This window comes from Ips typographus, linkage group LG16 (assembly GCF_016097725.1).
Source record: "Ips typographus isolate SLU linkage group LG16, UJ_Ityp_2.0, whole genome shotgun sequence".
NCBI classification, from domain to species: Eukaryota; Metazoa; Arthropoda; class Insecta; order Coleoptera; family Curculionidae; genus Ips; species Ips typographus.
Window position 1 is genome coordinate 1,713,044 of NC_138437.1, and position 12,096 is coordinate 1,725,139.

A 12,096-nucleotide genomic window follows, 5' to 3' on the forward strand; every position below is an offset into this window, starting at 1 on the left:
AATTCAAATTACCAAACTTTTTGGGTTTTCTTCTCGTTAATGCGAAACAGATTTGGGGCTTTGTTGATTTGCTGACAAAGTGGGTTTTTCATAGGTAAAATGCATACCTATATTTCTGTAACAGTTGTGACACTGCTGATAGATAACAATTAAACGTAGTCAATGACAAATAATATGTTTAAATATTATTTTTTTTTTTTGGAGAAGATGGGCCCAGAATATTCATCATATAACACGGTGTAAAAATTGCCCAACAGTATTATATTCAACCAAGTATTCCTGACAACTATTGACCTACTCACACTTACATAAAAATTGTGACACCCTGTATAGCAAATTAAACTTGACATTGACCGTATAATTTGATGATTGGGACCTACTTAAAACACAAAATTCTAGGAAGATCGCTGAAAAGTTACTTTCAAGCATTTGAGATTCGGAAAACCACAACAAAACTCGTTTAAACTGCCGTCAATTTGTCAATTCGACCTTTCGATACTCGGAATAAAATATTCCTTGAAAGCTAGGTAGAGAAGTTAATTTTCTAGAATTATACTTTTCAATGAACTTTAGTCGAGAAATGTAATGTTTACTAATAGACTGGGAGAATTATCATAATTCAAATTATTTTCAAACTAATTCCTGACTAGTTGTATTACTAAAAAAAAATACTGTTTAAATAATAGCGTCCAATTAACAAATGGACCATGCAGTTACAATGGAAGTAATTGAATGCTTTCATAAATAATAGTAGCAGTAGCCAATAATTATTATTTTCGTAAACTGGTTTAAAAACCTATCACCATTTTTATGAGTGTACAATTGCTTTCATTGTAGTTTAATTACATTTACCAATCAAGGGATTTCTATCTGTTAATTTGTTAAAAAATGCAAAAAACTCACAATAGTGCTATATTACATGTATAAACTATTAGACTTCGTTGAAAATAAAACATATATCATTGTCCGCAAGTTTATGGTGCCAATAAAAAACTTTTGGGACAAACGCCACAAATCTAGCTACTCAATTTGGGAAAGTATTTAAAAGTTGGTAATTTTTCGGAATGGGAAAAAGCGTTCGGGAAGGTCGATTCTAAATTGGTTGAATGATAAACTCTGAACCTGAATTTTGCTTGTCCCGCGGGCAGTTTTCAAGTTTTCAGTAATCTTTCCGTATATCTGAATTTTAAATATTGCCCAGGAGCGTTCAATTTGTATTAAAAGAAGGTTTGAAGTGGCCCCTTGATAAGGTTTATTTAGATGAATTATTTACGCAGAATTTCCAGTAATAAAATGTTAAGCTTTTACCTACCGCATTCTTCCCATTAAGTCTGTCAGTTACAAAAATGTTTCTCATTTCAAATTGATATATTTAGTCGTGCCACCAACGAAACTTATAGTTGTAAGGTGTAAGTGTTGATACTTTAAAGATCAAATATCTGCCGTTTATATATAAATACTCTGCCACTTAATTGAAGAAATGAGTTCCCGAACGCTGACATACATTTAAATTTAAATTCCATAAAATACGGGATATTTTAAACCTGTTCAGTCATACTGAATATAGATAGAAAGGCTTCATCAGAATCTATCTACATTAAACACGGGGTTCCTCAAGGCAGCATATTAGGCCCACTACTGTTTGTAATATATATTTGTGATATAGAAGTTGCTACCACCAGACTTGCAGTGCTCAATTATTAACTTAACCGATGACACCAGTTTCCAAATGTCACAAAGTGATCAAAACGTTCATTTTCACGATGCTGTAGACAAAAAATTGGTTTTCTGAAAGTGGACTTTTAATCAATGATCAAAAAACAAGTGTCATGTTGTGTCGAAGTAACAGAACGACTGTTGAAAATTGCTGCTAATCACAAAAAAAAATTAACTTAGATTAACTTAAAACTCGATAATAATCTCGGTTAGCAAGAACAAATAGAACATGTGGTATCAAAACTAAACAAAGTGTGTTATAGCTTTAGAATTCTTAGGAAGTATGTTAGCCTGCAAGTTAAAGAAATTACTTACCATTCAAATTTCGAGAGTCATTTAAGATATGGAGTAATTTTGTACGGTCAAAGCTCCAACTTTAATAAAGTATTCAAAATTATTCACTGTTCAAAAATGTGTTACATATTAGAATAATCTTAGGGCACGGTTCGAGAAAAAGGAGCAGAGGGCAGTTTAAGAAGTTACATTTGTTAACGGCCTATGCGGTATATACAGGGTATTTTAAATTCGACCCTCACCATTGGGATCTCAGAAAGTATAAGAGATACGAGAAAGTTTAAATTGGGATAAAGTTTTTCACAATTTCAAGTTAAACCAAATACCGTTTTGAAAATTTCAATTTTCCTAGTACTTCCGAAGATATCCGAAAAAACTGAAATTTTGATTTTTTGTTTTTATTTATTTCTAACCTTATTTGAAGAGATATCCCAAAACCGTTAATTGCCACTTTTAATCAGCAGATGACGGTTTCGTATTTGACGCCCGACGTTTCGTCCGTCGGCAGTCATCATCAACTTTCTTTTTTCTTATGGGCGACATATTACATTTTTAAAAGTCAAAATAGTACGTTTAATTCTGATTTCAGTGATGTATGACAACTTATGATTTGCTTCATAAATGACGAAATAATTCAATAAAAACTAATTTTACTTAAATAAGTTGGCTTTGAATTTATGAGTAGTTTTATGAACATGACTTGACAGGATCTGTCAAACGCGATTATTTACACTGCACTACTTTCAATAAATTTTTTTTTCAAATGAAAAACTTTATTACTCATTTTTTCACATTATTTTTATTTTAAGATTTATTAGAAATTTAATACGAGCACTTTGAGAGCAAATGAACGTATTTACTTTTATCTTGGTTTTTTTACAAAACACCAAATTTTAGCACAAATGAAACTTATTCCTAGGATACTATACTGACCGCCGCCATGTTGGATTTAAACCTGTCAAGGTGGTCATTTTTACTTATTTTGGCATGAAGAACACGAATCCGGTGTCCGTTTTGCTTTAACTGCAGCCGTTTTGTCACCTACGTTGAAGTTATGGTATTTTTGACAGTTTTCAAGACATGGCACCCATAAAAAATGACATTTTGACAAATGCTACTTTACCTCACATATCTACCATTATCCTAAACTAATAAAGGCAGTTGAAAACAATTTTCAAAATTCAAACATTTTCCAAATAAATTATGGGGTACCTCCTATAGAAACGCCAAAAAATCTGTTTTTTTATTTTTTTAAAAGAAAGGCGTCTCTTTTAGGGACATACATAGTACAAATTTCACACTGTTCACTCAAACCGTTTTTGAGAGATTTAGCAAAATGTTCGTAAAAAAGTAATCAAATTTGACGCCCTCTAGCGGCCAAACGGTGCGCGCTCAACGTCACGTGATAGTTCCATTCATTAGCTACCTACGATCATATGATACGTCTACGGAATGTTTCAAATAATCAATTCATTTTTGGAAAAATGCACCGACATTTTCTTCAAATGAAGGATTTTCTTAGTCTACTATACTGACCTTCCCCATTTTGGATTTGGACGTGTCCAGGGGCCATTTTGACTAATTTTGGCATGGAGAACATGAATATGGTGTCCGTTTTGCTGTAACTGCCGCCATTTTGTCATTGACTTTAAAATTAGGGCATTTTTGACGGTATTCAAAGCCAGCTAAGACAAAATTTATGGATTTAATTTGTCATTTATAAAGCACAACATCACAGAATTTAAAATATAAAATGCTGTATTTGGTCGTGTAAAAATCCAATATGGCGTCGAAACAAAATGTTTTGGGATATCTCTGCAAATAAGGTTAGAAATAAATAAAAACCAAAAATCAAAATTTCAGTTTTTTTCGGATATCTTCGGAAGTACTTAGAAAATCCTAATTTTTAAAACGGCATTTGGTTCAGTTTTAAATTGCGCAACGTTGTCCCAATTTAAACTTTTTCGTATCTCTTATAGTTTCCGAGATCCCAATGGTGAGGATCGAATTTGAATTACCCTGTATACAAGAATGTTTACTATTTTTCTTTAAAAACAGGGAATTATTTAAGGATTATGTACCTACCTGTTGGTAATTACAACAATAGGACGCTAGACTATAATGTACCAAGGCATCGACTATCTTTATATGAACAGGGACCGTTATATAGTTGTATAAAGTTACATCATAATTTACATAGAAATATGAAAAAAAGCAATGTCAAATATTGGACATATAAAAACAGCTATTTACAAATTACTAGTAGATCTGGAAGCCTACAATTTAACTGAATATTTTAACAGATTAGAAATTAGGTAATTGACTATTGTGTGCCCACGAGGGCACTCATATGACGTTATTTCGTTATGTGTTATTTGTAAAATATTTTCTGAAATAAAGAAGGTTTATTATTATTATTATTATTACTGTTTCAAGCACGGTTTTACGTTTTTTAACATTTTTAAGAGAAAATACTTTAAAGAAGATTACCATATAATTTACGTTACGTGTTTTAAGCCTTTGATCGTATTAAAGGGATTTAATTTTTACAGTCCAGATTTGAAGGAGGAAGCTCAAGACAAAAAGTGGAAAAAACGTGTATTTGCTAAAAAAAATTAATGATGGCCTAAACTATAACTCTTAGAAGCTTATGCAATATGGTAAGCTGATTAACAAAGAAAAAGGTTCTCTAAATGAAAATAAAACATAAACTTGTAAACATTTCGTAAAAGTAAAATATTGTTTATGTAAATAAGTTTAAGTAGAAAATAATTGTTTAAAATGTTTAGGTAGTATTTTTTTATATTTTTTATGTCAATAATATTGAAGGTGATAAATCATGTAATTTTTACTAATAATTGAATTATTATAATTTAAAATATGATAGTTTTATGTAAAGTAATTATTATTGTCATTTGTAAGTCTTTTTTAAAATATAAAACGTGCATTTTGTGCTCGAGACTAAAACTAAAAAACTTCTTTAAAACAAGTCGAAACAGATGTATTTGGATACTTTCGGTATCAACAAATATTTTAAATTAAAACCCTACAAAAACAGTGAGAATTTTATTTTGAATAAAGAAATCAAAAGATGTTTTATAGTTTTACGCCTTTTAATCAGGAACCCTTATAGACGTATCCGGCTTGTCAATAATTTGTTATAGCCAGTTAGCTGTTAGAGGGAGTATATCCCCAATTGAAGTAGATTTATAGTGATGAAATCCTGGACAAAATTAAAGTTCTGTGCCTTTTTTCGTGTCATTAGTTTCTCTAGACCTACATCGTAGCGTTTTTGCTCAAACAGTGATAAAAGTTATAGCTACACCAATTTTCTGTTGGCGGTTCTAACCGTATCAACAAAATTACTGAAGGATAAATAATGAAATAAATAACAGAGGGGAAATAACGTCATAAATGTGTCAGACGAGATCCCTACTATAGGAATACTTTCATTCTAGTTGAAAGTTAAAAGATGTGGCTGGCCGCAGCTGTCGCCTTATAAGTTCAAACTTTGACTTTTCTAAATCAGCTACACATGTATGGGGTCCAACGACGACCCGAATTTCATATCAGAAAACGAAAGATTAAGGGCTTCGATATCTTGCTATATGTTGGATCTTATACGCTAGCAGAGAGCAAACTAGCTATTAAATAATACGAATACATCAAGGATTTTGCTTTTTTTTTGTCAACTCAATTAATTGTGCAAAATTGCTCGGAAAACAAAGGTGAAACCTAACGATATGATACGTGAGATGTGTGACAATAACAACGATGATTTTTTGGAACTAAAACCGTGAATCACTGCTTACCACACATTGTCTAGACCTAAAGCGACAAAACATTTCACAATCTCTCAAATAGGGTCAAAAAGCGGACGGAAATTAAAATATACGCGACCATTTCTGTTAAGGCTGGTCTGTGAAACAAAATGGCAAAACTTTTAGAGAAAGGACAATAATTTAGTTAGCAAAAGAACAGGGTCAGGAAACTGGATGCGACAACTTCACTGATACTCTTAAATAGGTTTTTAGTCAACGCTCTTTGATTTAGCCCGAACTTCCTTCGACCGAGACTTTAGAAGAGCAGGTACTTTTTGTACGTATCTTGGAATTTTAAAACATCTGCAGAGAATCGATCGATTTTATCTAGGACAGTTTAATACAAATAATATCAAATGCCTTATATACGAATGTTTCATAAATAAAGCGCTACACTAAAGAATGTCAAAACCTTAGTCAAAACAATTTTTTTTCTGCTTTATACACATTTTGCCCTAATAGCTGCGTTAGTTTGTTACAGGGTGTTGAAATTGAAAACAGAGTGCCAAAAAAATTGAACAATATTCATTACAAATTATTATAATAATTTACCAATTTTTCAACATTTAAACTACATTTTTAAGTCACGTGACTGTTTTTGACAGGTGTCAACTGGACTTTACAGTGTTGCAAGCTCAAAAATTGCATAATAGGTGATGTGTCTCCTACAATTTCAGCTTTCACAACTATCTAAAATAGTCTAAATTTAATTTGCCAAGTTTTTAAAGTTTACACCACATTTTAACGGTCACGTGATTCATTTTGACAGATCAATGGGCCTTTACAGTGGTGCAAGCTCAGAATTGCATTACCAACGTCACGTGACGTATACTTTGCAATTTAAGTTTTTACAACTGTCCAAATTTTATTTATCAATTTTCCAAAATTTAAATTGCGTTTTTAAGGTCACGTCACTGTTTTTGACAATGTCAACGGGTCTTTACAGTGTTGCAAGCTCAAAAATTGAATTATCAAAGTCACGTGACGTAGTTCTTACAATTTTACCACTGTCTAAATTTAAAAGACTGTTATACACTTTTTCAACTGTTTGTTAGAATATGAAAAAACAGTCACCTGACCTTAGAAAATGAATGAATTAAACTTTCGGCACAAGATCAAATCAAATATCAAAAATTTGGAAAAACCTTTACGTTGTCACCTAACCTAACCTAAAAACTGTCACGTGACTGTTAAAAAAATGAATTTTAAGCTTTTGGGTCTTCAAAATTTGGAAAAGCAATCAGGTAACCTGAGGAAGTAATTTTTTTTTGAATCAATAATCCTTATGACATTTTGATTTATGGGTCAAAATGTTATATACAAATTGTAAAAGCAGACATGCTATTTAATTAAATTGACCTAAAAATTGCCTAAAAAGGGTATTTCAAGGTAATATGAGGCATTTTAGGCAGTTTTAAGGCTATGAGGCATTTTGAGCAATAATGAAGCATTGTGAGGTATTTTAAAGGCATTTCAAGGTATTTTGTATGCAAAAAGACATTTTGGTGTACAAAAAATTATCGAAGATCTACCTCTCGAGTAAACTGCTCGGCAAAAAGAATGGAACAGCAAAATTTTTGAGCGGCTCTATCTTCAAATTGAGTCACTCGATTTTAATAATTTTTTTGAGGATTAAAAGGTATTTTCTTTCTCTTTCGATGATCTAAATTATCTTTTTGAAAGTTCTCACGGATCCGAGTATACAGGGTGTGACTGAGGTGTAGTCAAAAAATTAAAAATTCGGTCTAACGACATTTTTCACAAAAATATTTTTTCAATTTTACAATAACCTTAATCGAGTCTTTTGGTCAATATCTCTAGACGTTCTTGCCAGTTTGGCAATTAAGGACCGTTTACAAAATTTATTGGAAAATTTTTAAAAAGTGGTTACTTTTAATTCTCTTGTTTTGTTCAAATTTAACAACTTCTTTAGATCTTTTCCGGAAGAAATACGAGATTAGAAAGAATACACTTGAAATACCAAATTTAAGTAAAAACTTATAAACTTCCTTCATACAGGGTGAACCAAAAAAAATAATCAAATTAAAATAATAAGTTTTATCGTAAATCTTCGTGTTTGGTAATTTTAATAGAAAATAATGGTATCAGAATATTAAATTCAAATTTTGAATGAGTTAGCAGAAATGGTGAGAGAGAGAGGCAATTTCCCAAAATTGTATTGCAAAGTTGGTGGATAGCATGCCAAGGTTTTTTTTAATTAAAAACCGTTATTTTCGATCAAATTTACCGAATAAGATACATCGTTTATTTGTATGGTAAAACATTTGATTTTTATTTTGTATGATTTTTTAACCCACCCTGCAGAACGCGGTTTATAAATGTTTACCTAAAGTTGGTAAATTGAAATGTAATTTTGCTTATCTCATTTTGCTGGCAAAAACTTACTTCTCTAGTTTTAAATTTAATAATTTCCAGTTTAAAACAAAACTAGTTTCTAAACGGCCTTTAATCGCCAAACTGGCAAAAACGTCTAGAGATATGTATTGGATTATTAACAAATAGTGTGCTTCTTTATCCAATATCATTATTTTCCATTAAAATTACTGAACATGCTAAGATTTATGATAAAACATAAAATATGATTTTGTTATCAAAGTTTTTTGGGTCACCCTGTTTAAGCTTTTTACTTAAATTGAGTAGTTTTACGTGTAACCTTGCTAATCCGGTATTTTTTCCGAAAAGGGTCTAAGGGCCACTGTTGAATTTGAAACAAGAGAATTAAAGTAAACCACGTTTTAAAAATGTTGCAATAAATTTTGTAAACGGTTCTTAATCGCTCAAAAAAGACCATTTTTTGCTGTCCCATTCTTTTTGACGAGCAGTTTATAATTCAACCAACAATATTTTAAAAACCTAGAATAGTTAAGGACTCTTATTTTTAAGCGACTGGAGAACTTTCACATTTATGAAAATATTCAAAACACAAGAGAAAGAAATTACTATCTCCTTGTAAGAAGAGTAGACCTTGCATTATCAAAAGTGTTGTTTTACTTCCGAAGGAACAACAACTGTTATCATTATTAAGAACTCCAAATTGCTGCTGTGACTGATGGTAGTCAAATAAAAAATATACAGCAGAACCTACGAACAGGAAATTTTGCCAACAGATTAAGTAAAGCAAGTATTTTTATTTTAATGCTTATGGTAAAACCCAACGAGGTTTAATTGATGCCAATATGAACTATTTTAATATTCGAAATTTTGTACAGAAAACAAAGAAATTTGTATGGTAAAGCTTTGCTTCTAATGAACTAATCTGGTCGAAAAATTGGCATATCAGTAAAACATGCTGTTCTCTACTAATTCTAAAAATGTCAGTTTTCAATCTCATCCGTTTTTACATGATGATTTTTTTTAATTAACCCTAGTTGGTCTTAGGAAAAAAGAAATATTCACAATGTACACTGTGGAGCTTTATCATGACAAAACTTGCCACCAAATTCAACACACATTCGTCTGTAAATCCAGAAAATTACTGTAAGTCTCGAATACACTTGAAAAACCATTTTCACAAGCTTATGTTACCGAAACTAGTTGATGTACGGTCCTGAATTTTTTTATTGTTGACTAGTTGATCGTTTGGCCATATTCTCTGACAATTTATTATGTAGTGCAATAACAAAGTCAAATCTCCGGAGTATAGTATATTATAATAAGTAAGTTATACTTTTTTCTAGATTACCCATCTCGTACACTGATTAAAGTGACCTGTAGGATAACATTTTTGACGCAATCTCTATTCCATACGTAAATGACAATAAACCTATGATGCCTAAAATGCGATGTTTTAGCGCAAAAAATAAAGAAAACTACTATTAAAGGCCGAAACTTGGCAGGAACTGTATGGTAACTCTAAATGATATTAATACATTTCTGAATGTTTTTTCAGTTCTTTTTCAAGCTATTTAATTCATACCATTTACTCTAATAAGTAGAAAAAAAAACAAATATAAAACGTTATACAGACAAAATTATTCAATGAACCACAATTCAGTTGTGCAACATCTAGTGATATCTGTCCTTAGTGATAACTTTATGAGTTAAAATGCAACTATATTTAAAAAGTCATGACAAAATGAATTCAGGTTTCTTGAAGCAAACAAGGTCTGGAAACACAACATGGATTTTGATATTTATATGGTCGACAAGTTATAATTCGTGATTTGCAACGACTCAGAATCTTCTCCCCGCTGATAGGTAAAACTTAAATACCCCAGATTGTATTTATACCATACAATATGTAATGGAAGAAATGTTTACGCGGAGATAATGAATAAGAGGAAAGTGTTTGGGAATTCTGCAAAAAAGCAGGAAGGAAATTTGAGGACTTGAAATTACAATTTAAAACTTAAATCCAGAATATTCCAATTTTGTGTTTGCAATGTTGCTAAACTGAGAAATTCTACCTATTTTGTTTGCATTGCTGAAAAACCGACAAATTCTACCAATTTCGTTCCAAATGTGCATGTAATGTCGAACTGACAAATTCTACCAATTTTGTTCAAAATGTGTTCACAATGTTGCCAAACTGACACACAGCATCCAGGCAATTTTAGGATTTTTGAATTGTCATTACTATTCTCAAACAAATAATGGATACGAGCCCGAAGAGGGACTGATTATCAAAAAGGATGTTGCTATGAACGAAAGAGTCATGCTCCTACAATTGAATACAACACCAGTGAATACCAACATAATACAGGTACCACTAATCACAGTGAAGAGGAAGTAAAAAAATGTTACTTACAAATTAAAGATCTTATAAAAAAACTCCCTAAACAAGAAATTATTATCTTAAAAGGTGATTTCAATAACAAAATAGGCAAAGGAAGAGAATGGAAATACATTGGACCTCACGGTTGTCTTAGTTATTATATCTTTTTGGTTTGAATAACTCAAAACAATATAATATAACACTAATGAACATAATGGTAATGTTAGGGAAACAAAAGAAAATCCAGACATGAGATCGGAAAAGAAAGAATTACGGTACGCCCATGTTTTCTTTCAGGTCGACCATAGTGCATTCATCATTTTAAATTAAGCATTTTAATTAAGATTTATATAGAATCCAGAGGCAATTTCAATTAAAGGAATATAAAAGTTTGATTTATTTTTAGTTTTATAGAATACGATTTTACGAGGGTTGCGTACACATACATTACTAATTGGTGAGTGATTTTTAGCATCAATTACCATAAACATGCGGGGACGATAATAAAGAGGTTTTCCGTGAAATAATGTGACAATGCATCAGATCAGATATCTCCGGAACCCGGAAGTACCGTCGAGGTCAGGTTAAGTCGCTAATCGGGTAGTTCATTATATAATGCGTCCGGTTGATAAACACGGCAAGCGGGAATTTCACCCCGTTTCACCCCTTGTCAACTGATATTAGATACCCCCATTAATATAAATTAGCTAACCGGTGGAACAGCGCCGGTTTTAACTTTAGACGTTGCTGCTTTGCTGTCCATTCATCCCGCAATTTTTTTTCTACCTTTCGTTCTTTTGTTTTTCGTATGGGCTAATCTAATTTTAGTCCATGCCTAAGCATCGTAAACGCCTCTATTGTTCGTGATAATAACCGCCGCTCAGCGATAATAGAACAGGAGCCACAGAACGTACGGCAGTGCCGGAGGCAATGTCCTGTAGGACAAATTAATTGCGAATTACAGCTAAGTTACACAATTTGATTTCAAGTTTAGAAATAATGTCAACTTATACTCAAAACATATAATACTCAAAAGCTCCTCAATCCCTTTGAAACGTAGGTACTTGATCTCTAGAAATCGTTATATCCGGATATTCCAGGTCTGTGTTTAGAGAAGATTTTTCAATTTTCAGTGTTTTATTCTAAATAGAAGACGTTTCCAATTCTTCTGGCTTAAAAAACGTGGTTTTATATGATTGCTACTTTAAAATTATCTTCAGCTGATTATAGAAGTAATTCAGTCAATTATAAAGTACTTTCAGCTTCAGCGCAGAGCTTCAGAGAGTTTTTAAAACATTCGGCTGTCCCTAATTTTATTTTTTATTTGCGGGGTGACCCTGAAAGGTCCGGCGAGTAGGCCTTAAGGCTTTTTTCGCCGTTTCCCCTCAAACCCTCTCCACCCTACCACCCCTGACCTACGCCACCCAGACGTCCCGTCTCCCTGACGAAGGCAAGGATCCGTCTCCACTCCAAGGAAGAATGTGGCGGCCCCAAGAAAGCGCCTCCTGATGATGTTTCCTCTGCCATTCC